This window comes from Onychomys torridus, chromosome 7, assembly GCF_903995425.1.
Source record: "Onychomys torridus chromosome 7, mOncTor1.1, whole genome shotgun sequence".
Lineage (NCBI taxonomy): Eukaryota > Metazoa > Chordata > Mammalia > Rodentia > Cricetidae > Onychomys > Onychomys torridus.
In genome coordinates, this window is record NC_050449.1 from 106,142,810 (window position 1) to 106,170,622 (window position 27,813).

General features: G+C 43.2%; 1 long non-coding RNA gene across 1 annotated transcript; it reads right to left on the reverse strand.

Annotated features, from left to right (window-relative positions):
* Positions 1 to 22: 22 nt before the first annotated feature.
* Positions 23 to 27,771, reverse strand: LOC118587383. Its single transcript, XR_004945449.1, has 3 exons — positions 27,585 to 27,771; positions 9,351 to 10,062; positions 23 to 377 (listed from the first exon to the last, which is right to left on the reverse strand). It is a non-coding gene; the product is annotated as an uncharacterized LOC118587383 (long non-coding RNA).
* Positions 27,772 to 27,813: the final 42 nt, after the last annotated feature.

Here is a 27,813-nt window from a genome sequence, read left to right on the forward strand (position 1 = left end):
AGAGAGAGAGAGAGAGAGGAGATTTAATATAACAGGTAAAAACTAAACTTCAATAGTACAGCATAAAAATGTACTTTTATTATATGGAGAATGGAGAAAACCTTGTGCATTGCTTTTGTGTCTGTTTGTGTTACCAAACAACAGGAAGAACCAACTTAGGGAGGAAATGTTTAGTTTTGGCTCAGCATTTCCGAGAGTCTCAGTCCACCGCAGCAGAGAAGGAAGTATGTTAGCAGAGGCACCTCTTGTGATTACAGACAGAGTTCTACAACTACAGGCCAAGCAGCACCCTGCAGAGGCTCAGTCCCAGTGATAGCTTCTCCCAGTCAGGCTCCACTTCCTGAAGGTTCTGTAGCCTTCCAAGGTATTGTCACCTGCTGGGGAAAGGCGTCAAAACTTGAGCTTTGGGCTGGGGAAAAGGTGCAAGGGAATATAGCATTTGCCAGGCAAAGCTGATGTCCCAAGCTCCACCCCTGGACCTCTGATCCCTGACCCCTGGACCCCTAGACTCCTGGAAGGAAAGACTAACTCCTGACTGTTTTCCGACCTCCACACACGCATGCATGTGCACACACAAAATAATTTAAAACTCCCTCTGTTGAGGCTATGGTCTCTTGTTTTCATTCAGCCCAATCCTACCCTAGCTGCAAATTTAAACTCAGCCTAGAATCCAGCCAGTCTGATGTTTCGCCTTTGTTTTTTGAATCCTATGTCACCTAGCATGAAAACAGCTCCTCTGAAAGGCTGCCATCCTGTGTGGCTGTATATACCTTATCTGAGGTCAATGGAAAGAACTGTACTCGCCAGAAAAAAAAAATCACTGGTCTCATAGGACATCCAGGTCGCCATTTGTGAGTTGTTCTGCCGTTTGCATAATGAATCTGGTGTGTGTGAACTCTGACAGGGGCTCATCTCCTTAACCCAAAGAAAACCGAGAGAGGGAGAGGAAGTGATGGACATGGATAAAATACGGCAAATGTTGGTAATGACTGAGGGCAGGTGATGCTTATGCACAGATCTTCCATGCTTTTTAAATTGTTTAAAAAGTGTGTGCGTGCATGCGTGTGTGTAAATGCAGACATGCACATGTTACAGTGCTCATGTGGAAGTCAGAAGACAACTTTGGGGATGGGGAATTGATTCTCTTCTTCCACCTCGGGCCCTGGGGATCCAACCGACACCATCAGGCTTGCTCAGCAAGAACCTTTACCTGCTAAGCTTCTCACGGGACCCTTTTCTATTTAATGAAGACAAGTGGGAGTGGCTCGCATTTAGCCCAGGTTAGCCTCCACGTCCCAAGTGTGGTGTTAAAGCAAACTTTTGTTTTTAGTTTAGTTTTTGTAGTACTAGGAATTAAACCCAGGGCCTCACGCATGTATGCATGGCAAACACACTACCAACTGAACTACATCCCTAGTGCCCTCTGTTTTTTATTTTTATTTATTTGTTGTTGTTGTTTTATGTGTTGGTGTTGTTGTTTTGGTTTTTTTTTGTTTTTGTTTTGAGACTAGGTTTCTCTGTGTAGGCCTGACTGTCCTGGAACTCTCTTTGTAGACCAGGCTGGCCTTGAACTCACTGAGATCTGCCTGTTTCTGCCTCCTGAGTGCTGGGATTCAAAGTGTGCATCACCACGCCTGGCCTCTCTTTATTTTTTATATTTGAAATTTTTTTTTCAGAGCTGAGGACCGAACTCAGGCAAGCACTCTACCACTGAGCTAAATCCCCAATCCCTATATTTGAAATTTTACATAACAAAAAGTTATATAATTTTTTCATCCACCAGAAGATTAAACACTGAATGATTGTTAGGTATGACTTAATTGTGAATAAGCTGAATTTTTATTTTATTCAAGTCATTATTTCTTATCACACTTTTATACATATGATAAAAATTTTTATTACATTTCTGCCAGGTGGTGGTGGCACATGCCTTTAATCCCAGCACTTGGAAGGCAGAGGGAAGCTGATCTCTGTGAGTTTGAGGCCAGCCTGGTCTACAAAGCGAGTTCCAGGACAGCTAGAGCTCTTACACAAAGAAACCCTGTCTTGAAAAAAAAAATTACATTTCTTTATTTTGGGGGAGGAGCACACATGTCACAGCCCATGTGTGGAGGTCAGAGGACAACTCAGGAAATCTGTTCTCTCCTACTACATGCTTCGGTGAACTAAATTCAGGTCATTGGGCCGGAAGCCAAGTGCGTTTAGCTCTCGAACCATCTCACCAGCTCAAATTGTATATTTTTATGCGTGCGTGCGTGAGTGTGTGTGTGTGTGTGTGTGTGTGTGTGTGTGTGTACATGTGTACATGTGTACAGGTGAGTGCAGGTGCCAGGAGAGACCAGAGTCACAGGTGACTGTGAGCTGCCAGATCTGGGTGCTGGGAACCTAACGGAGGTCCTCTGCAAAAGCAGCACATTCTTAAGGGTTGAGCCATCTCTATAGTTCCATAATTTTTTTTATTTTTTAGACAAAAATCTCCCTAGGTAACTCAGACTAACATTGCACTCACCATCATCCAGCTTCCTCAGTGCTGAGCTTGCAGACAGAATTCACTATGCCCAACTTACTTTTTTAAGGATTTATTTTTATCTTTTATTCATGTGTATGTGTGTTGTCTGTGTGAGTATATGCCACATGTATTCTGGGGCCTGTGGAGTCCAGAAGACAGTATTAGATGTCTGGAGCTAGAATTGCCAGTGGTTATAAACTGATTCATGGGCTGGGAACAGAACACAGGTCCTCTGGAAGCAGTAGGCACTGCAAACTGAACCTTCTCCCTAGCCCCTTGTGTCTGTCTGTTTTTATTTTTTGAATGTGTGGTTATTGATTAGATAAGCTAATTTAGATCTTTACAAATTTTTATTAAAAAGCACCAATCTGGGGCTACATATGGCTCAAAGATTAAGAGAATTGGCTGTTCTTCTAGAGAGCCCAGGTTTGACTCCCAGCACCCATATGGTGGCTTCCAATTCATGCAGGCAAAACACCAATACACACAAAATGAAAATAAATGTTTTTTAAAAAATGTATCAACCGGATCTCTTCCAGTCTCTTTGAGGTGGTGAGGCATGAGGTGGGATGGGGCACAGAGGCAAGATTACAAAGGAAAGTCAACGTTTAAAAAGTGTCCCAGCAAGACACATGTTGTGCTGCTGCTGTGTGTCAAATGGGGCTGACCTGCTAAGCCCAAGAAAAAGTACAGTGTGCTAAGGCTGAGAGTTGACTAGATCAAAAAGAGGCACTTTAAAAATGCCTATCACAGATTCAGACATAGATTTCACAAAGGGACAACACCAAGACCCACAGCACCCAGCTCATCTCAAGGATCTCAAGGATCAGTCATAAACGTCCTGATTTTAAAACTAGTAAAAGAAAAAAAAAAACCAACCCATTTAACTACCATCTTTTGGGAAAGAGAAATTGAGAGTTTCTCTACATAGCCCAGGCTGGCCTAGAACTTGCTTGTAGTGGAGAAGAACCTTGAACCTGTGGCCCTCCTGCCTCCACTTCAGGAGTGCTGGGATTTCAGGCCACACCCGCCTTGATAATCCTCCTTTTATCAGTGCCCAAGGGATTTTACTAACAGCAAAACTTGAGACAAAATTTCTTCTTGGCCTGTGTCATATATCCTCGGAACCACAAGAGGGAGTTAAGGACTAGCAACATGCAGAAAGAGATTAGAATGACTAAGACCTCAGCCTTTGGCAGTCTTTGGAGCTGCGGCTTTGAAGGAACAGCTGACTGCTCCCTGGAATCAGTATCTTCCTCCTTCTCCAACAGAAAGGCCAGCATTGTTTCTAAACACTGAGACAAGTTGAACAGAATCTCCCCAGTAGGCGAAGGCGGGTAAATGACCTTGGGAAGGAGTGATGTGGGATGGGAAGGCTGGCTACACATTTGGCTGGACTGGGAGGATGATGTGTGCTTGGATGAATATGTGAAGGGCAAGTTAAGCCATCCCTGACCCAAATAGCTCATGCCACAATGTCCTAACCCTGCATGGAAATGCGACTCTGGAGTTGGCCAAGCTTCAACAACACCTAAGCCCTGGATGAGAGGATGCCCTCTCTCATTACCCAGGGTTTCTCTGGTACCCAGGTGACTTCCTTCTTTTCTGTTGCTGTGATAGAGCACCCTGACAAAAGCAGCGTAGGGGACACAGGGCTCATTTTCACTTACAATTCCAGGTTACAGTCTACCCTTGTGGGAAGTCAAGGCCACGTGGATTTGAAACAATAAGACAAATTACAACTGCAGTCAAAATCAATAAATTCACACATGCATTCTTGTGTTCACCTGGATTTCTCCATTCTTGCACAGTTCAGGATACTCTGTCCAGAGTATGCTGTCACTCATGATACACTGGTCTTCCTACTAATTAACATAACCCACCATAGACATGCCCCCAGGCCAACCTAATCTAAATACTTCATTTCCAGGTGATTCTATATTGTGCCAAATTGACAGTCAAAAGTAACCAGACCCAAATGGTGGAAAGACAGACCAGACATCCCAACTTGTCCTCTGACTTCTATACATGCACACAAAATAAATATATGTAAATAAATAAGGTGGAGAGTAACTGAGGAAGACACCTGATACCAATCTCTGGCTTTATGTGCACACATAAACATGTCATATACACACACCAACTGTTCAGTAGGATTTTTTGTTTTGTTGTTGATGTTGCTGTTGTTTTGGTTTGGTTTTTGGTTTTTCAAGACAGGGTTTCTCTGTGTAGCCTTCGCTGTCCTGGAACTCACTCTGTAGACCAGGCTGGCCTCAAACTCACAGAGATCCACTTGCCTCTGCCTCCAAGTGCTCAGATTAAAGGCATGTATGTGCCACCACAACCCAGCTTTAATAAGTGTTTTTTGCTTGCTTGCTTGCTTGCTTTTTACTTTTTCTATTTTATTTGAGACAGGGTCTAGTGTATCAAAGGCTGGCCTCAAACTCACTATATAGCTGAGAATGATCTTGAATTTCTGATCCTCCTGCCTCCACTATCTGATCTTTTTTTTTTTTTCAAGCTTTATTTATTTATTATGTATATAGCATGTATGCCTGCAGTCCAGAAGAGGGCACCAGGTCTCATTACAGATGGTTGTGAGCCACCATGTGGTTGCTGGGAATTGAACTCAGGACCTCTGGAAGAGCAGCCAGTGCTCTTAACCTCTGAGCTATCTCTCCAGCCCACCCCCACCCCCTTTTTTGTTTTTGTTTTTCGAGACAGGGCTTCTCTGTGTAGCTTTGTGCCTTTCCTGGAACTCACTTTGTAGACCAGGCTGGCCTGGAACTCACAGAGATCCACCTGCCTCTGCCCGAGTGCTGGGATTACAGGCATGCGCCCCACCACCGCCCGGCTACTATCTGGTCTTTTAACTACAGCCATCCTGCTGTGTGTGAAGAGCATCTCCTACTATGGATTTGCATATTTCCCTAATTGCTAATCATGTTGAACATTTTTTTCAATGTACATGTTGACCACTTGTGTATCTTCTTTTTTAAAGCCTTTTTAAATTATGTGTGTGTGTGTGTGTGTGTGTGTGTGTGTGTGTGTGTGTGTGTGTGTAGTCTTTGTGTGGGTTTATGCACATATGTGCAATTGTCCATGGAAGTTAGAAAAGGATGTCTGCTCCCCAGGAACTAGAGTTACAGGCAATTGTAAGCCTTAGGACGGAAGCTAAGAACTGAACTCAGGTCCTTGGGAAGATCAGCAAGTACTCTAACTGCTGAGCCATTGCTCTAGTCCTGGAGAAATCCTTATTCAGTTCCATGTCTTTTCTTAAATTATTTGTCCTTCCTATTTAGTCCTAAGAGTCTTTCATATATTATAGATGCACCTTTCTACATAGACAAGATTTGGAAATAACTTCTCCCATTCTTCAGTTCATATTTCCACTTAATTTTTTCTTGTGGCAGGGTCTTGATATGTATGTAGCCCAAGCCTGGAACTCAACAGCTCAGACTGGTAAAATAACTTGGCCTTCCCCATCTTCATGATGCTACTAACCAAGAGAGTGGCCATGTCACATGACTGTTGTCATCTTGATGAGGTATAGCCAAAATGACAATAAAGTCACATGATTACTTTTTTGCCTGTGGTGAGCTCAGATCCAAGAGCCTATGTGATGATTTTGTTTTGTTTTGTTTTTGTTTTTTGTTTTTTGAGACAGGGTTTCTCTGTGTAGTTTTGGTGCCTGTTCTGGATCTCACTCTGTAGACCAAGCTGGCCTTGAACTCACAGAGATCCTCCTGGCTCTGCTCCTTTCCGAGTGCTGGGATTAAAGGTGTGTGCATCACTGCTGCCCGCTACATGATAATTTTACCCAGACTGAAAAGCATCTTCCTGGGGACCACATGGTCTGAGGCAATGGTGGACTAATCACACCAAGCAGCTGTCTGTCCTCCATTCCCTCGTCCCTGACCCAAGAGACCCCTGGCATAGAGGGAGAGAAGAGTCCTATACCTGTAGACAAAAGGTAGGGAGTTAAACTTAGCATCATTTATCTCCCACCACATGGCTATTAGTCATCTAGAAAACCTGAGAGAAAAAGAGGCCTTTAAAAAAAATGTGTGTGCACATGTGTGTGCCATGGCATGCATGTGGAGGTCAGAGGACAACTTCATGTTTCCTCAGATCAGTCTTTCACTCCTGAGTCAGTAACAAGAGAACGACTACCCTGAAACTCTATCCGAAATGTGCAGTGTCTGATTTTTAACACATGGTTCATTATCCTGAGAACTGAGAAAACCTCATGTAATGAGAAAAAGGCAGCAATGGTGACAACACCCAAGATGGCAGACATTGGGACAGTCTGAAAAGGACTGGAATCAGACATCAGTGAGAGACTGTGGATATGCTTGAAGCAAGGGAAAAAATAGGAAGTTTCTGTTAAGAACCAGGTATGGTGGCTGTCTTAATCACTAGTCTTTTGCTGTGAAGAGACACCATGACAAGGCAACTATTATATGAGAAAGCATTTAATTGGGGGTTTAATTACAGTTTCAGAGGGTTAATCTATTATCACCATGGCAGAGAGCATGGCAGCGTGCAGGCAGACACTGGAGCAGTAGCTGAGAACTACATCTTGATCTGTAGGCAAAGAGAGAGACTCTGGGCTTGGCATGGGCTTAGGAAGCCTCAAAGCCCACCCTCGGTGAGACATTTCCTCCGAGGCCACACCTCTTAACCTTTCTCATCCTTTCAAAGAGTTCCACTCCCTGGTGACCAAGCATTCAAATATATGAGCCTATGGGGGCATTCTTACTTAAACCTCCACAGTGGTGCCCACCTGTAAGCTCAGCCCTCACTCAGTAGGCTGAGGCAAGAGGATTCTTGTGAGTTCAAGCCCATCCTAGGTTACATAGGCTATGCCTCAAATAACAATAAAGTGTTTGCAAAATAAGTAAATAAAAGACATAAAGAAGAGCCAAGTGAAAAAATTAACTGAAAAAAATATGGTGATATTTTATTTGTGCTGAAATGTGATTTTATTTGTATGTTAATAAAGTTGTCTTGAGACCAGAAGCCACAGTGAGCCATAAGTGGGAATCAGGCCATGATAGCACACACCCTTAATTCAATCACATGGTAGGCAGAGTCTCTGTGGTCAAGGACACATCCAAAGCCAGGTGATCTGAATTTTTAATCCTAGTACCAACCACAGAGACCTGGAGGTCTGTATTGACAGGCAGTGACGAGGAGATCATGTGGTTGGGTTTAGAGCCAATGAGAAGGCAGAACAGCAATAAAAAGACAGGACACAGGAAGAAGGTCTCTCTCTCAGGGGAAGACTGCTCTGATCTCTGGGCTTTTAACTCTGCATTTGGCTCTGTGTTTCTTATTTAATAAGACCATTTAGAATTTCATCTACAGAAAAAAATATAGAAAACATTAAAAACTAAAACCAGACACATAGTTCAGCTAGCCTTTGGTAGAGTGCTAGCCTACCTAGAATAATGCTACTCAGGACTCCATCCCCTGTACTACAGAAATAGGGCATGGTGATATGCACTTGAAATCTCAATATTTGGTGGTAGAAGGAGGATCAGAAGTCTAAGATCATTATCAGTGAATTCAAGACTAGCCTAGACTACATGAAACCAAGTCCCAGGAAAGATGGAAACAATGTTTCAAAGACAATGGGAAGAGGGATGGAGAAATGACTCAATGGTTTAAAGTGCGAACTACTCTTGCCGAAGACCCACATTTGGTTCCCAGCACCCATACCAAGTGGCTCACCACCATCTACAACTCCAGCTCCAGGGAGATCTGATGCCTCTGACTTGTGAAAGAAGCTGCACTCGTGTGCACACATATCACACACACACACACACACACACACACACACACACACACACACACACACAGAATTAAGTGTAAGTAGTGAGTCAGCTCCTAAATCATGACATGGAATTATGAAATCTTGGCCTTAGCTTAGGCTTGTCTCACTAGCTTTTATAACTTAAATTAGCAAGTATTTTAAAACCTACGCTTCTTTACATGACTCTGTTACCTTTACTCTGTACTGCCCATCCTGCTTCCTTAATGCCAGGCTAGTGATTCCGCCTTTCTTCTTCCCAGAGCTCTCTCTGTCCAGAAGTCTCGTCTATACTTCCCGTCTAGCTATTGGCCATTTAGCTCTTTATTAAACCAGTCACAGTGACACATCTTCACACAGTGTAAAGGAATATTCTACAACAGACATGTGGTGGTTCACACCTTTAATCCCAGCACTCTGGAGGCAGAGGCCAGCCTAGTCCACAGAGTTTCAGGTCAGCCAGAGCTACACAGAGAAACCCTGTCTCAAAAAAAAAAAAAAAAAACAAACAAAAACAAAAAACAACAACAAAAAAAAAACAAAGGCACAAAAAAAGAGTAAAGGCTGAAGAGATGGTTCAGGACTCATATTGGTCTTCCAGAGGACCTGAGTTCTGTTCCCAACACACACACACCAGGAATCTTGTAACTGTAACTCCAGGTCCAGGAGTTTTGACACCATCTTTTGGCCTCCACAGATAATGCACTCACATGCACAAACCCACATTCATACACACACACACACACACACACACACACACACAGTTTTACAAATAAAAATTAAAATAATAGTAGTATAAGCCTTTACAGCAGTGGTTCTCAACCTGTAGGTTATGAGCCTTTTGGCAAAACCTCTATCTCCAAAAATATTTACATTACAATTTATAACAGTAGTAAAATTACAGCTATGAAGTAGCGATGAGAATCATGTTATGGTTGGAGTCAGCACAGCATGAGGAGCTGTATTAAGGGTCACAGCGTTAGGAAGGCTGAGAGCCGCTGGTTTATGGAAGAGAAAAGATCCTACCCAGCTCTGACGTACTCCAACAGGCAGATTTTTTCTTCCGCGACGGCAGACCTGACAACTTGAGTGACGGGCTCACGTCTCCAGGAGTGCCAGCCAAGGGTTGCTATGAAGCTAGAGGTGTGGTGGTACCAGGTAGTGGAAAGCGGGTGGCCCAGGGCCCGCCTGGGGGTTGAGAGGACCCACCACCTTTGCCTTTCAATTCTCTGAAGAATACTGCTCTCTGACCATCCTGAACAGGACAGCTCAGGAGAGCAGCCCCTGTGCACCAACTGCTTGCAGAAAACCCTGCCCCATTCTTCATCACCCTTCCCTGGCCTGTTCCTAAATGTGAATATACTGAGAGTCTTTTGTATGAAATAAAAATAGAAAATACACTGGATGGGATCAGAACAGACTAGAGAGGACAAAATAAATCAGTGGGCTTGGAGTTGGATTAGCAGGGCTCACCACTTTCAACAATGTGAACACAATGGACTACAGGGACAGTGAGCGGGACCTCAGGCGGGGACCAGCAAGTGGAGCACAGTCTACCACCGTGTTGAGAGGAGAGCAAGCATTGAGCTGGAACAAGAGATTGACAGCCCTGGGAGAATTTCTTGGAGCCAACTGAGCGCCGCCCGCCCGCCCCCCAGTTCTTCGTGGAGCACAGGGCCTTGGGCATGCCAGGCAATCACCATCTCAGAGCTGCACTTCCAGCGCCATAATCAAGCTTCTGAAAAACCAAAGACAGAGAAAATAACCCTTGAGAGAAATGAAAGAGAAACGATGCCTTACCCACAGAGAAAACCAATTCCTTGGACAACAGATTTCTCATCCCAAACCAAGGAAAGCAGTACAAGAATTCTCAAGTGTAAAGAACTATGAAACTAGAATTCTATATCCAGTAAAAATATTATCCAGAATAAAGGAGGAAATGAACATTAAAAACAAGTTTTATATACCTATATATGTGTGCTGCATGTGGGTTTGGCGTATGCACAGTTGTGTGAATATGTGTGCGCATGTGTGTGGAAATGTCAGTGCACACGCAGAAGCTAAAGGAGGGTGTTGGACTTCCTACTCCCTGAACCTGGAGTGAGGTACACAGACAGCAAATCTCAGAAGTTCTCCTGTCTCCCACTGCTACAACACTGAAGTTGCAGGGGTTTATGGTCAGGTCTGGCTTTCTACATAGATGCTGAGGATTTGAACTCAGTTCTGTAAGCCCTCTCACCCACTGAGCCATCTCCTCAGTCCCAGGAAATCACCATTCTTGTAAAAAGAACAACTACAAACAACTCATGTAGCTCAGCTGGTAGGTCATATGCTTAATAGTTTACACCAGTCCCCAGCCCCAGAAACAAAACAAAGCATCCTAAAATAATTTACTGCCAGTAGAACAACCCTTAAAAAGTGGCTAAAAAGAACAACAGAATCCTTGAAACAGGGAAATTAAAATTAAAACAACATTTTCAAAAGGGTTAAAAATAGATGCTTCCATGTCCAGCCATGTTATCTACTACCCCATTGTTCTGAGAAAAACATCTGACAAGGTCCCCTTAAGGGAGGGAGAATCTCCTTTGGCTTTAAGAAGAGTACGAAAGAAAAGCAAAGGAAAGAATAAAATAGAGGTAATTACAAGGGCACAATGAACTCTTCTCTGGGGTACTATTGCTTGCTATTGTTTGGTTTTTGTTTCTTTGGTTTTTGAGACAAGGTTTCTCTGGGTGGCCCTGGCTGCCCTGGAACTCCACATATAGACCAGGCTGGCCTTGAACTCACAGAGATCCACCTGCCTCTACTTCCTGAGGCATGTGCTACCACACTTACCCCTGCCCCCACTTGGAGACAGAATCTCATACAACCCAGGTTAGCTTTGAATTCCCCATGTAGTCAAAGATGAACTCCAACTCCTGACCCTTCTGCCTCCACTGCCCAAGTGCTGGATGCAGTGGTTAGTGTTAATTCAGAATCTCGAATCACCTGGGAGTGGGCCTTTAAGGATGCCTGTGTAGAATAATCTTTAAATTTTTAAAATTTAGGTCTGTAGATGGCTTAGTGGTTAAGAGCACTGATTGCTTTTCCAGAGGACATGGCTGGATTCAGTACACAGCACTCATATGGTTGCTCAGAACCGTTTGTTGACTCCAGTTTCTGGGAATCTAAAGCCCTCTTCTCCATAGGCACCAGGCATATGTCTGGTGCACATACATATATGCAAACAAACACTCATACGCATAAAATAAAACTAAATACTGTGATGATATTTTATTTGTGCTGAAATGTGATATTTTATTTGTATGTTAACAAAGTTTGCCTGGAGAGCAGAGGTCAGCCATAAACAAAAGTCAGGCAGTGGTAGCAGATGCCTTTAATCCAATCACTTGGCAGGCAGCATCTCTGTGTGTTCAAGGCCACACTAGGGAACACAGCCAAGCCTGGTGACACATGCCTTTAATCCCAGTACCAACCATGGAGACCTGGAGGTCTGTACAGACAGGCAGTGACGAGGAAGTGATGTGGCTGGGCTTAGAGCCAATGAGAAGGCAGAACAGGAAGGCAATAAAAGCACAGGTTAGACAGGAAGAGGTTCTCTTAGGAAGCTACTGCGAGGTGGTAAGCTAAGGTTAGTTGGCGGCTATTGCTCTGATCTCTACAGCTTGCACCTCTGTATTTGGCTCTGTGTTTCTTATTTAATAAGATTGTTTAGAAATTCATCTACAGGGCTGGAGAGATGGCTCAGAGGTTAAGAACACTCACTGTTCTTCCAGAGGTCCTGAGTTCAATCCCTAGCAACCACATGGTGGCTCACAACTATCTGTAATGAGATCTGGTGCCCTTTTCTGGTCTGCAGGGACACATGCAGGCAGAATACTGTATACATAATAAATAAATAAATCTTTAAAAAAAAAAGAAATTCATCTACAAAATACAACCTTTTGTTTTTTAAATTTTTACTTATTTATTATGCACACAATGTTCTTTCTGCATTACAGGCCAGAAGAGGACGCCAGATCTCATTACAGATGGTTGTGAGCCACCATGTGGTTGCTGGGGACTGAACTCAGGACCTCTGGAAGAGCAGTCAGTGTTCTTAACCTCTGAGTCATCTCTCCAGCCCTGATACATCTTTCTTAAAAGGAGAGGAAGAAATAAACCCCGTCCATCATGGCAGGGAAGGAATGACAACAAAAATGGGTGGCCATGAGTCTGGAAGCAGAACAGGAAGTGGACCAAACTACAGAACCTCAAGGCTCTCTCCCACTGATCCACTTCCTCCAGCCTCCTAACAATCTTGTAAAACACCAACATCAGTTGGGGACCATTAACATAAACACACAAGCAGGGTGGGGTGGGGGCATGGAGGGTGCGGCATAATCAAGCTAATATGAATGCAGGGAGACTCTTCTACCCTGACTTGGGAACCAGCACTGCCCAGGTACCACAGAGAATGGTGTGAGGTTTGGGAGAAAGCACTTCTTCCTTGGGCAACCTAGACAGCCAAAAAAACTGATGACTTGTTCCCAGCATGAGACAACGCCTGGAAACTCTGAGAAGCAGTGAGGCACGTGTGAGCACTGGTTGGGTACTTCCATGGGCAGATGAGGACACCATGCCTTACAGCTCTGATTGATGTAATGGAAATGAAACCTCATTCTATTCCTAAATTTAGTGAAGCTCAGACATATATGCTCTAGGGGCCTTTCCCAGAGTCTTAGGACATATCTGCTCTTCAAATCTGGGTATCCAGACCACTTTGGTGAGAGACCAGTTCTACATATTCTAAAGAGAAGTTATTGTTTTTTTTTCTGATTTTTCTCATTGCTTATTCATTGTCTGAGAGTTTACTATTTTTAAATTATTCTTCATTGCAACCTACACATTTAATTTTTTCCCCAATATTTTCTTTTCATTTGAGTTGGAAGGCAGCTAATATATTTATTTTTAACCACATTTTCAAGGGCATCATTTGATTGCTATGATTACATTAATCAAGTATTTTATTAGTTGCAAGTGAAAAATAAAGCCAGCTTGAGTATGTATGCCTGGGGGCGTACAGCTCAGTAGTAAAATGCACACATGAGGCCCTGAAGACGGCTCAGTGGGTAAAGGAGCTTGCTGCTGCCACAACTGACAACCTGAGTTCAATCCCTGGAACTCACATGATGGAAGGGAAAACCAACTCCCAAAAGATGCTCTTTGACCTTATCACAAACAATATGGCAAACCAGTGTCCCCCAACACATGACAAATATATAAAAAAAACTTAACAAATATTGAAAGTGCACTCTAAGTTCACCTTTGCGGAAGAGGAGGAGGAAGAGAAGGGAAAGGAGGAAAAATAAGTTAAACTGGAAAACAGTTGAGTATATTTGGCCTTGGAAACTCGGTGGCTCAGTCTTGATACACTCATGTTTGTTATCTATCTCAGAAAAGTTTGTTTCCAACAAAGAATCGGGAAAAGCTCTGGAGGGACTGGAGAGATGGCTCAGCAGTTAAGGGCATTGGCTGATCTTCCAGAGGCTCTCCACTTGGTTCCTGCGCCCACATGGCAACTGTCTGTGACTCCAGTTCTCGGGATCCAAAGCCCTCTTCCCACCTCCAGGACGTTGCATACACTTGGTGCACATACATACATACATGCAGGCAAGACTGTAAGCAGATTTTTCTGTCCCTCCTGCCAGCTCCCAAATCATGACATGGAGACTTCTTATTGATTATGAAAGCTTGGCTGATAGCTTGTTTCTAACTAGCTCTTATAACTTAAATTAACCCGTTTCTATTCATTCACTTTCTGCCTCGTGGCTTCATCACCTTCACTCTGTACTGCCCATGCTACTTTCCTCTGTCTCTGACTGGTGACTCTGAGTTTCCACCCTTCTTCTCCCCAGTAGTCTCTGCCCCCCAAATCCTGCCTGGCTATTGGCTGTTTAGCTTTTCTCATTAAACCAATCACAGTGACATATCTTTACACAGTATAGAGGAATATTCCACAACACAAGATACCTATACAAATAAAATACAGATAGAGAGAATAAAAGAGACAGAGAGAGAGAGAGACAGACACAGGTACCATGAGAGAGATGGTGAGTGGGGGGCCAGAGGAGCATATTTAGAGGTCACTTCCTAAACTAATCCTAAGGACAAAAGAGGTATCAGACTTTTATAAGTTTGGGGGCCGGGCAGGAAGTTTCACATCACATGACCTATTTAAACATAGTGTACATGACAAAGAGCATGGAGGAACCAGGTGCTGGTGGGGTCAAAATTTAAGGACTGCTCTCTAGCCGTAGCACAGATAGCATCTAAACTCTGTCACAGAGAGGGTGCTTCAGGCTGTGGGATCTGGCCTGAAGATGCAAGCCCATATTCTAACTACGTCTACCACTGCTCTTGGCAATGTGAGTACAGGGGAAATAAAACACAGACGCTACCCAGATATGGCAGTACATGCCTGTTATCCCAGCATTCAGGAAGTGAAGGCATGAGGATCAGAAGTTCAAAGTCATCCTTGGCTACATAGTGAGTTTCAGGCTAGCCTATGCTACCTGAGACTGTCTGAAAACAACAAAGCTTAGACACTACTAGTACCGCCATCTTCCAGAGCTCATTGTCCCATTCTCTTGCTGATTCCTTTGACTTTTTTTTTCTTTTCAAGACAGGGTTTCTTTGTGCCCTTGGCCATCCTGGAACTCATTCTATAGACCAGGCTGGCTTTGAACTCAAGAGATCTACCTACCTGACTCTATCTCTAAGTGCTGAGATTAAAGGCATGGACCACTACTGCTCAGCTTTCTTTGACAATTTACTAAATTGTTTTGGTTCATTTACAAGGTGCTATTCCAGCCTAGAGCCTTCTGATTTCTGGATTTCTATCTAAAATTCTTTCAGTTCTGGGAGTTTCTGAGGGATTTTTGTTGGTGGTGGTGGGGGTGGTTTTTTTTTTTTTTTCATTATACTCCAGAAAAATTTCCATTCACTGTGAAAACACAGACATCTTAAACTGAAAGCGTTACTTGGCAATTGGAGGCATTAGCAAAACTAGTAAAAACAGAGGCTTCATTTATTCAAAGAAGTCTTACGTGAGTAAAGTCATTCCAAGGAAAAGGGTCCAATCTCCATACACCAGTCACAGTATAGGTGTGCCTCTGACATGTCCACACGTGTCCTGGGCATATATCCACTCCACCTATCTCAGAAGCCTAGAGACTCAAGATCTGTTTCAGGTATTACTATGGTTTGGTAAGGAACAGAAATGGGTGTAGTTATGAAACTGCAAATTCCAAAGACCTTTTACCCACTTACCTGCCTCCTTTACTGTTAAGGTTGACCAACTGTGATATGACCATTTAATGAATTTATCAAGAAGAAAACCTAAGAGTGTTTCCCTCTAGTTGTTGGCTTTAGGGACTGAGGAATTAAACCTTCAGGCAGTGACATTCCATTTACCTTTGGTAATTCATTGCATTGGGGCCCATCCCCAGTACCCAACCCAGAACTTAGTTCGGTTGGAGAACAAGAGAGGACATTAACTGATGGAAATAATGAGTGATTGAGACGAAGCATAGGGGAAAATGGTTTTGAAAATGAAAACAGGAGTTTTGAAACATTTTACTTGTATCTTTTGTTTTGTTTTGTTTTTTGAGACAAAGTTTCTCTGTGTGGCCCTGGCTGTCCTGGAACTCACTCTGTAGACCAGGAACTCACTCTGTAGACCAGGCTGGGCTCTAACTCACAGAGATCTGCCTGCCTCTGCCTCCCAATGGATCTTTGTTTTTGAGTGCCTTCCTTTGTCCCTCCCTCCCCTCCATCTCTTTTCTCATTTTGGTCTGCTTGCATTGACTAAGAATTAATTTATCTCTCTACTTCCTTCTTCCTCTCTCCTGCTCTGCTTTTCCTTTTTTAAAAGAAAAAAAATATTTATTTATTATGTATACAGCATGTATGACTGCACACCAGAAGAGGGCACCAGATCTCATTACAGATGGTTGTGAGCCACCATGTGGGTGTTGGGAATTGAACTCAGGACCTCCAGAAGAGCAGGCAGTGCTCTTAACCTCTGAGCCATCTCTCCAGCCCTGCTTTTGCTTTTTTGAGGTCAGGGTCTCATGTTGTCCAGAGTAGCCTCAAACTCACTACATAGCTGAGAATGGCCTTGATCTTGGATTCCTAGTCCTTTGATTCTATTTCTTTGGCACTGGGATTATAAGAGAACAAAAACTCTTACACACACACACACACACACAAACACAGTCTCACTATGTAGTCCTAACTGGCCTACAGAACTTTTTTGTTGTTGTTTTTCAAGACAGGGTTTCTCTGTGTAGCTTTGCACCTTTCCTGGAACTCCAGGCTGGCCTCAAACTCACAGACATCTGCCTGCCTCTGCCTCCTGAGTGCTGTGATTAAAGGCGTGCGCCACCACCGCCTGGCCTTATAAAACTTCTTATGCAGACCAGGCTATCTCACAGGAATCCTCCTGCCTCTACATACTGAGTGTGGAATTACAGACATGTACCACCATCTCTGGCAAACATAAAGGCTTTTTAAAAACTTGTTCTTAAAATATCAGCCAATTCAAAGATTTCTACAAATAGGAATTTTAAGTCCTGCTTGAAGGCTTAAGTCTTCTTTAGGAAGCAGAGCTTGAGAGGTCAAATTGCTCTGCAGGGAAAAAAATGGAAAGAATTCAATTTATTCATTTTTTTTCACATTGCTTTGTTTTTTCTGTTCTGAGAGGGTGAGCCAAGAGCAGAACCCAAGGGTGGAGGCAGCTGGGAACAATGGTGTCTTGGGCTTGATGTTAAGTTGCTTCTGTGGTTCTTGCCCCTTGACCATTCATGGTAGACCACCACCTACTCAGAACCTTGGCACCATTCTTGGTATGAAAACTAAGGGATGGACTGATGACAGGGTAGAGATCAGACTGCTGGATGGAGACCAAGATTTCAGCAGAGGCAGCCAGCAGACCATGAGCCCACAGCTCCATAGGGAGTACACGGTGATCTTGGCCAGAGATCTGGTTTCCTTCTCCCTGCGGCTGGAATATGAACATTGAGGCCAATCTTAGCTCAATCTCACTGATAACTGATCATTCTGGGATTTGAAAAAGCACATCACATCTTCACGAGATGCCTTTAACAAAGCAACATCCAATCAAAACACTAGAAAAGTGAGTCACACAAAAATCAGCAAGAATGCCCACCTGTAATCACATCACAGTCCTTGAGAAGCTAGAGCAGGGACAGCATGTGTTCCAGGCCAGTCTGGGACTACATAGCAAGATCTTGTCACAGAACACAACAGGAGTGGCAGCTCACAGATGTGTTCAGATCCTGGTTTAGTCCTCTACTACATATCCTTTTTTATAGCAATTTGCTATGACAGAGGTATATATGAAGCTTCTCTGAGAACTTTAATAATTAATCAGGGAATCAAGAAAGTGGGTTCATTTAAGCCCCTTCTGCATCACAGTTGTCTGAGTTTTTCACCTTTCACACTGGCTCTGATTCAAGCTGCTATATGCAAGTAGTAAAATTGCTGGCTGAAGTTACATTTCCCACGATGCATTAAATTTCTTCTATTTTATGAAGACTCTGGTATTAGCTGGGTGCAGCACACACTCCTGTAATCCTAACACCTGGAAGGCAGAGGCAGGAGGATCTCAGGTTGGAAGTAAACTTGGGCTACATAGTGAGACTCCTTTTCTTTTTCTTTTTTTTTTTTAAGTTTACTTATTTATTTAAAGTTTGTTTTTTTTCTTTCATTTTATATACTGCCAACTGTTCTCCCTCCCTCCTCAAAAAAAAAAAAAAACCAAAAAACAAAAAATAAACGAAAGAATCTAGGGGCATATGAATGACAGCCTGTTCTCAGGCTGGTAGCTTTGGTTGCTTCAAGGTTGCTAGACCAAAAGAAAATCCCCAAGCCAGTCCAGGTATATTGCCATGTCCCAAGCAGTGTATTATTACCTCTTAATGGCCAGAATGCCCAAGAAAATTCCCAGGCCAAAGCTGCTGTGGTTATTATTCAAATTCTGGCATAATACAATGTTGATATTGTATATCTTTATGGAATTTGTTTATATGTCTAAAATCTTGGCATTCTGTTGTTCTTTGGTCATAAGACATCACAGTGACTTTGCATGTCCTAACTTTCCTAAGAGGGGAAGGTCCTGACATCTCATTCTTTTAACATCTTTCCATTTTATACTTTGCTCATCAATATAAGTCTCTGTGTAGTGTAGATGTAACCGTCTTGTTAAACAAGAAACACAGAACCAATTGCAGAGTTAAAAATCACGAGGTCAGAGCAAAAGCGGCTCTTGCGGAGAGGAAGGACAGCAGAAGCAGTGAAGGGTAAGGTTTTCCGTTCTTGCTCTGACCTCATGGTTTTTAACTCTGCAATTGGTTCTGTGTTTCTTGTTTAACAAGACGGTTACATCTACAGTGTAGGGCATCTAACTTTGTTGGTGTATATGTAATGTAATTGTCTGAGTGTATAGTGGGAAGAGCTTGCAATTTGAACTGTGACTGACTCCTCTAGCCCACTGAATCTTGTTGACATTTTTGAGTTTACTTTGTTTTGATTTTCTTGTTCCTGAGTAAGTACAGGGAGAGATGTTTAAAAAATGTCTCATAGCCTCATAAAGAGGCCTCTGGCTTCTTTATGTGTGTCCCAACCTCCAAGGCATAAGGAAGACTTTCAAGTTAATAAGGATGCAAATATTAAAAATCTCCCAAGTATGCAACAGGTAGAGATGAAAACCAAATGTGGCATGGTAGCCATCATGTGGCTCAGCTTTGCTGGATCCTTGTCAAACAGTTGTGAGGGCCTTATGACTTTTGCTGTTCCTATCAGATATGGCTGTGCCATCTCCCCCTTTTTTTGTTAACTAAAGAGTCTGTAGATCTTATGGATATTGCAGTCTTTGAGAACCAGCTTTATGACCACACCCAGGGTATGCAAAAAAAAAAAAAAATCCAGGAATGTGGCAAGGGCTAGATTTTTTCTATCTGAGAGGAATAAGAAAAAAACAAAAACAAAAACAAAAAACACATGCTTTCTGATGGTAACTTTCTCTTTTACTTCATCTTTAAAAATCTTCTCTGAAAATGTCTCCACAACCCATCTCTACACAGCTACACACCTCTCTCTACACAACCACACACCTCTCTTCTACACAGCTACATCTCTCACCCCACACCTCTCTTCTACACATCTGTCTCCCACAAAGCCACACATCTCTATACACTGCTACATCTCCTTACACAGCTATGACTCCTACACACAGCTTTCTTCCACACATCTCTCTACATCTCCCTCTCCACATATCTCTCTATACATCTTGAAAAATCTTCCCAGCAGAAAACTCTAGACAATATATGAGTGACATTTTTAGGGTCATATAGCATTACTTGAGTAAACAATAAGAAGCAGAGCCGTTCTGGTAACACATGAGAGATCACATAGTTTCAGGCTTGGGATGTCTCATTGACTGGCCAGTGAGTGACTATGGCAACACCTGGCTGTCAGCCAAGTTCCCTGATGTGCAGTCTGTAAAGCAAAGTCAGGCAGCATATAGGGTGAATACCCAGTATTTCCTGACAGAGTGACATTGAAATTCAGGACCTAAATAATAAGCAGTTAGTTGGCTGAACCCTGAGACTTGTATCATAAAAGTGAGGTTAGGAGTACATATTGAGTCAATTGCTGAGGAAATTAAGTCTACTAAAGTTGCCTCATGCCTGACCTTGGTTCAACAGATACCTCAGAACCTGTCCTTGTGTGATTCATTTGCAGGAGCAACTAGTCTGCTTTGAATTTGCTCTGAGTTTTTAAATCAGCTAATTGTGCAAAAAGCTGTCTTTGTAACTGAGAACACCATTACTTTCCTATGTCAGTCTGAGCTAGAAAAAAAAATATCCTAGTATTATTTCTATTCATCAAAATTGTACAGCTTAAGAAGAAATGACCTTTCTAACTATCTAGATATGTATGTGCCCAGAAGATGGAATATATACATGAGATAAACACACAGGCAGTGGAGAAAATACCCATTGCTGTTTTTAGGGAAGAAATGTAGTGGCACATGAGAAAAATCACACACATAAAGAACCAGTTTCCCCAGGCAGTAACCCTACAGCCTTTGCCTCATGGGGCTACCTATCAGAGAGTTATTCATCTGGTGGGTTAACCTGTATTATTAATTGCCATCTGTCGTATATATGTCATGGCCCGTGACAGGAATTGTATCCAGGACCTCTGGAAGAGCAGTCAGTGCTCTTAACTGCTGAGCCATCTTTCCAACCCCTTAACATACACGTTTTAGCAATTATTACTCATTTCCCAAAGCAAAATGAATTCCAATCTTCAGTTCATTTACATTTTCATAATAATGGTAGTTTGTGCCATTGGCAGACAGGAACATTATTCTGTGCATACTTGATGGGCTTTAACTTATTAGAATCATCACGATATCTCTGTCAAAGTAATTATAGAGGCTGTGCACAGTTCAGACTATTACTAACCTTGGTAATATCAGGGTTTTATGAAACTCTTTTCTGTTCTCTTTAGCCTGGCATGGCTGTGCATGCCTGTAATCCTAGCACTGGAAAGGTAGACTCAGGATATTTGTGGGTTTGGGGCTGGAAAGATAGCTAAGTGGTCTTGCAGAGAACCTGGGTTTAGTCTCAGCACTCATATTGGGCTGCTCTCATCCACCTGTAAGTCTAGTTTCAGGGGATTCAACTCCTTCTTCTCGCCTCCTGGAGCATCTGCACACATGTGGTGCACATACAGATACACAGAAATAAAAGCTTTTTTTTTTAAAGGAGTAATTTTTAAATGATTTATATTTATTTTATGTGCATTGGTGTTTTGCCTGCATGTGTATCTGTGTGAGGGTGTAAATAAATCTCCTGGAACTGGAGTTACAGATAGTTGTAAGCTGCCATGTGGGTGCTGGGAATTGAACCCAGGTTCTCTGGAACAGCAGCCTGTGGTCTTAACTGCTGAACCATCTCTCCAGTCCCAACATGTAGTGATATACTGTGTACCCTAATAAAATTTGCCTGAAGATCAGAGAATAGAACAAGCCACTAGATTAAACATAGAGGCCAGGCAGTGGTGGCATACACCTTTAATACTAGCACTTGGAAGGCAGAGATCTGCCTGGATCTCTGTGAGTTCAAAGCCACCCTGGACTACATGAGAGTGACTCAGTCTAGGAGAGAGAGCAGTGGTGGCACACACCTTTAATCCCAGCACTTGAAGCACACATGCCTTTAACCCAGGAAGTAATAGCTGGGTGGAGAAAGGTGTATAAGGCATGAGGAGACAGGAACTTAAGGCTTTTCAGCAGAAGCATCCCTTTCAGCTAGCGGCTTTTTTGGCTGAAGCCTTTTCAGGTGAAGACTCAGAAGATTTCAGTCAAAAGATTCATGAAATTGGTGCAGTGAGACATGGCAGTGGCTTGTTTCTTAATCTCTCTGATCTTTCAACATTTGCCCCAATATCTGGTACTGGTGTTTTGGTTTTTTTTTTTAATTATAAGACCATTAGAAATTCGAGTTATACAATATAAATCTTAAAAAAAAAATCTGAGAGTTTGAGGTTAGCCTTGTCTACAGAGGGAGACTCTGTCAATAAATAAATATAACTAAAAATGCCTCTAAAAGTCACATTATCTATTTGTTTGCTTATTTATCTATCTATCTATCTATCTATCCATCTATCTATTTATTTATTTAGTGTGAGTGCATGGATATCAGAGGACAACTTATGGGCATCAGTTTTCTCTTTCCACACATGATACCTGTGACTCAAACTTGGGTTTATCAGGCTTGGTAGCAAAAACCTTCTTCCACTAAGCCATCTCTCTGGCCCCCAAACTTCTTTTAATCACTGATTCATGTTCCTACTTGAAAATACAATATAAAACTAAATATAATAATTTGTTGGTCTGCCGGGCGGCGGTGGCGCACGCCTTTAATCCCAGCATTCGGGAGGCAGAGGCAGGTGGATCTCTGTAAGTTCGAGGCCAGCCTGGGCTACCAAGTGAGTCCCAGGAAAGGTGCAAAGCTACACAGGGAAACCCTGTCTCAAAAAACCAAAACCAAACAAACAAACAATAATTTGTTGGTGAAGATGGTCCCCACCTCACCTGTACATTTTCCTGATCTAGGTCTGCTCTCTGCCACAGTGAGTGTGGCTGCCCTGTGAAAATGATGGACTACTCTGGAAATAGTGTTTGACTTCTGAAAACAAGTGCTGAAAGGCACTGTGGTCTCCCCCTTGATATTTTCTGAAAGGACATTAGTTGCCTTGTCATGAAGACCATCATGACAACCAAAGCTTGTCACCCGATAAAAGCCAGGTGAAGGGGCCACCTTGAAATCTTCAATCATCTCAGGAAAGAATCTGAGCCAAACCACTGGGGAAGCCTTTCCACCTCCTGCCCTGCCAGATGTGAGAGGTAATAAACTGTACTATTGTTCTAGGCCGTTCAGATCGAGGTGGTCCCCAGCTCTGCAACAGATGACTGATACAGCAAGTCAGCCAAGCCAAAGTGCAGTGCAAACTTTTTAGTAGGTTTTCTTATCCGAAAACTGCTAGATGAAATGGAAATGTGACATTTCAAACCAGACACCCAGTCACAGGCAACTGGGGCAGGATTTTATTTATAGGACTTTGTAGATGATTTTTTTGTTACAAGACATTTTTACAATGGTCTTTTATAAGGTGGAAATTTTACTTCTGAAAACAGTAGGTTGGTGGGTCTTTGCAGACAAGAAGTCTCCCAGTCATGCAATGGGGTGGTAGCTTTACAGTTTGTTTTACAGCAATCTAACAGGCTGGCACCCTTGACAAGGGAACATTACTGGATTTATGGATACCCTCAAAGCACTGGTTTTCCTATCATTCATTACACACAAATTTCCTCTTTTTCTCCAGGCTTTTATTTAACAAGGGCATTGGTTTTTAGGAAAAAGTGGAATGATGTTTATTTTCCATATTGGATCATGTGATTAAAGCTTTTTATGGCTTAAAATCCCAGTAAGAACTCTCCATGAAAGTACAGAGAACCACTGTGAGTGGCTTGGCAGGGACAGCTAAAGTTCTGCTTGGCATTTCCTGCCTCTATATTGCAAGGAGTCCTGTTTCCCTGGGAACCTTTGCCTGTGATAGAGAAATTCCACCTACCCAATATCTCATTTGTCTAATAGCAAGATGCTTTTTTGTTTTTCAAGACAGGGTTTCTCTGTGTAGCTCTGGCCATCCTGGAACTTGCTCTGTAGACCAAGCTGGCCTCAAACTCACAGAGATTCGCCTGCTTCTGCCTCCCAAATGCTGGGATTAAAGGCATACACCACCATTGCCGGGCTCCAGGGTGTTTTCTAATTGAAAAGTGACATTGAAGGGAGCAGGCAAAAACACCTTGGCCTGAGTACTGCCATTTTCACTTCAGACTCCATTTTACCTATATAGTGAAATGAAGTTCAGGTTCTCAAGCCCTGGGGGAACTGAGAACTTTCCAATGGCTGATCAACCTCCCTAAACCATAGAAATAGTCATGCATCTTTAGTTCTTTAGAAACATTATGGTTGTTCCTAGCAACAGAAGGAACAAATCAATCTGATTGGTTGGACTGAAAGGCTTGTGTTAGATATTGGTTGACAATGATGGAACATTCTAGGAAGGCCCCAATCTCAATTTTTTTTTTTTTTAAGCTGAGGATCAGGGCCTTATGCTTGCTAGGCAAGCGCTCTACCACTGAGCTAATTTCCCAACCCAAAATTCTCTTTTTTTAAAAAAAAGATTGATTTATTTATTATGTATAGTGTTCTGACTGCACGTGTACCTGCAGGCCAGAAGAGGGCACCAGATCTCATTACAGATGGTTGTGAGCCACCATGTGGTTGCTGGGAACTGAACTCAGGACCTCTGGAAGAGCAGTCAGTGCTCTTCACTGCTGAGCCATCTCTCCAGCCCCACCCCCAATCTCTAAATCCTGATTGGTGAAAACTGTAACTATAACTTGGCAACAAATGTTTGTGATTTTTGTGCTTATAAACCCTGCTTCTGTTCCTGCTCTGGGCTATCAGGAGAAACAAGGCTCCCGAATCCTTGTCCTACAGCCCTGATTGATCAGCAACTGGCTTATGTGGTGATTTAATAACATCTTTGGATCTCATAAGTATTGTCTCTCTCCTGGTGCACAGTGGGCTAGGTGCAAGAACATCAAGGAGTCCTTCTGTACCCAGCACACAAAGTCAGGGGATCAAAACCATGGTGTGGAGGTGTATAAAGAGAGGAACTCCACAGTTCTCAGTGTTTCAACTCAATTTCTGTTTTGATTCCATGTCTTCTTTTGTGGTACTGCTAGTCAAACCTAGGGTCCTTCACATGCTAGGCTAGGCAAGTGCTCTACCAATAAGCAACATTCTTTCCTGTGGAGCTGGGGAGAGAGTCTTACAGTGTAGCTCAGAATGGCTTCAAATTCCAGATGCCCTTGTCTCTGCCTCCCTGAATGCTGAGATTACAGGCATGCACTACTGCTCAATCACCTTGACCTGTGGCTGTTAGAAAAATGTAAATTATACATAAGTTCACATTTATATTTCTTTGGGTAACACTGAAGTGAGTAGACTATATTATGCTTCCCCTACTATTTTAGTTCCTTGTCCTTAACCTTTTATTTCTTTTTCCTAGGTATAAATTACAAACAGTAGCAACACCACATACTCCTCGTAAGCACATTTTGAATTTCTGTGTCCGTGTTCAACATTATGGTTTTGAGATTTGTACTCACTGACTCCTTTTATTGCTATTGCTGTGGGAATTCTACTGTATGGCTACAGCACATCTACTTCCCAATGTGCTGACACTGTGTTGCTTCCAGCTGGGCGGGCTGTGCACATCTTTGGTCAGCTGGTCAGCTGCTCTCCTTTGTTCCCTCCTACCCCACCCAGGAGAGAACACAATGGCTTTCTTGGCGGACACTTGTTGAAAATATGACTTCAGACTAGCAGTGTGGTCACTTCTTTCCTAGCTTTTATATGGAAAATAAACTCCTGTTAGAACAAAACTTACTCAGAGTTTCCACTATTTTTACAAATAACAAATAGGTCAGGAAGTCAGTCTCTAGTATTTCAATATACCATTCCAGTCTTGTTAAAAATAGACACATGCTACTAGATACATTTTAGTGACTGACCATGAAAAGATGTTTAGTATATCATTTTCTTTCCTAAAATTCCATCTTTTATTTCTCTGCACTTTCCATCCCCACCCCCCCAACCCCACCCCCATCTTTCTCTGTGTAGCCCTGGCTGTCCTGGAACTTGCTCTGTAGATCAGCTGGCCTTGAACTCGGAGATCACCTACCTGTGCCTCCCAAGTGCTGGGATTATAGGTGTGTGCTACCACAGCCTGGCATACGCCTCCCCCCCTCCCCAGGGTTTCTCTGTGTAGTTTTGGTGCCTATCCTGGAACTCACTCAGTAGCCCAGGCTGGCCTCAAACTCACAAAGATCCGTCTGGCTCTGCCTCCTGAGTGCTGGGATTAAAGACGTGTGCCACCACCCCCCAGCTTGGCATACCTTTTTTTAAAAAAAAGATTTATTTTATGTGTATGACTTTTTTCCTGCATATAGGTATGTGCACTATATGTTTGCCTGGTGCCCAGCGAGACTAAAAGAGGGTGCTAGATCCCCTAGAATTGTAGTTACACACAATCCTGGGATGCATGTAGATGCCAGGACTCAATCTTGGGTCTTCTGGAAGAACAAGTGCTCTTAACCACTGAGCAATTTCTCCAGTCCCTTCAAGACTTATTTATTTTTTAAAGACAGAGTTGCATGGAAGGGGGTGGGGAGTGTCAAATTCACTACACAGTGAAGGATGATTCTAAACGCCTGATTTTTGTAACTCCTCCTGTATGTTGTGATTATAGGTCCTTGTCACTATACTTGGCTTTATGCAATGCAGAGGGTCAAAACCAGAGATTTGTGCATGCTAGGCAAACAATGTCAATATCCCAGTCCTAAAAATTTTTATCTCCTAGCAGGATGGAGAAATGGCTCAGAGGTTAAGAGTAAGTACTGGTCTTGGAGGATCCGAGTTTGGTTCCCGGCACCTACACTGGTTGTCTTACTACCTGTAACACCAGGTTCAGGGGATCTGATGCTTCTGCCTTCAAGGGCACTCAAACTCACGTGCATATACCTAGAATTATGAAAAACTGCAACCAACCCAGACGTCTATTGCTAAATGAGTGGTTCAACAAGTCATGGTACAATGGAAAGTGATTAAGTCATAAAAAGAGACTTGTAAGACACTGCATGGAAAGAAATACCAACATTTTGCTACAAAATAGAAGTTAGACTCAAAGAATAGAGCAGATTGAGCCCGAGGGACGTAGCTCAAATTTTACCAGGGTCCAAGAAAAAGGGTAGGGGAAGGAAAGGAAAAAGAACAGTGTGAAGTTACATAATTTATAAAAGGGAAAATTATCCTATCATGTTAGAAATAAAATTAGAATGTAAGAGCCTGAGGGAGAAGGATCAAGAGTTCTGGACTAGCCGAAGCTTCTTCACAGCCAAACCTATTCTCAACAATACTGGGCTGGAGAGGTGGCTCAGCAGTTAAGAGGAATTGCTGCTCTTGCTGGGGACCCAGGTTCGGTTCCTGGCTCCCATACTCACAACTGCCTGTAACTCCAGTTCCGGGAGATCTGAATACCTCTTTTGACCTCTGACACATGTACACATAAAATAAACAGTCCCAGCCACCCCAAAACAAAACTCGAGTTTTGTGCTCAGGCATGTATCCCAGCTCTTGGGACGTAAGAGGTAAGACCAGAAATTTAACACCATCCTCTGCTACAGGGCAAGTTCGAGGCCAGCCTGTACTATACAAGCCCTCGTCGTCCCCCCCCCCCCCCCAAAAAGAAAAGAAAAGTAACAAAATCAAACGCCAACGAAAACAAAAACCAAACTGGAATCGCTTAGGGCTGACGTGCTTAGTGGGCTACAGCGGTCTGGGAACTTCCCGGAGTGGGACGTGAAAATGTGTTAACAGAAATGTGAATCCATTGGCAAAACCTTCGTTATCAACTAGAAACAGAAAGTCTTCCAAGCGACTGTGGGGGCGGCTGCCGGCAGGGTCAGCCAAGTCTTTGCCGAGGAAGAACGCGAACCGTGTATTCCGGTTTTAAAAGACGGCAGGGGCGGGGCAGGGAGAGAACAAGTACCAGAAAGTTTTCCTTTAGTATCGATGATGGCGGCAGCGGAGCGAATCGCCGGAGATTCCAGGATTCCCACAGGGGACTTCAGGGAGTGCCCACGCGAGTAGACCGAGGCGACCCCGACCGCCCACTGCTCCCACCCTCGGGAGCGCCAGAGGCCGCAGTCCCCGCCAGGTTGGGGCGCGCCGGGAGGCCAGCTCCGCGGGCGCGTCGCTCTGACGTCACGCACGCGCTG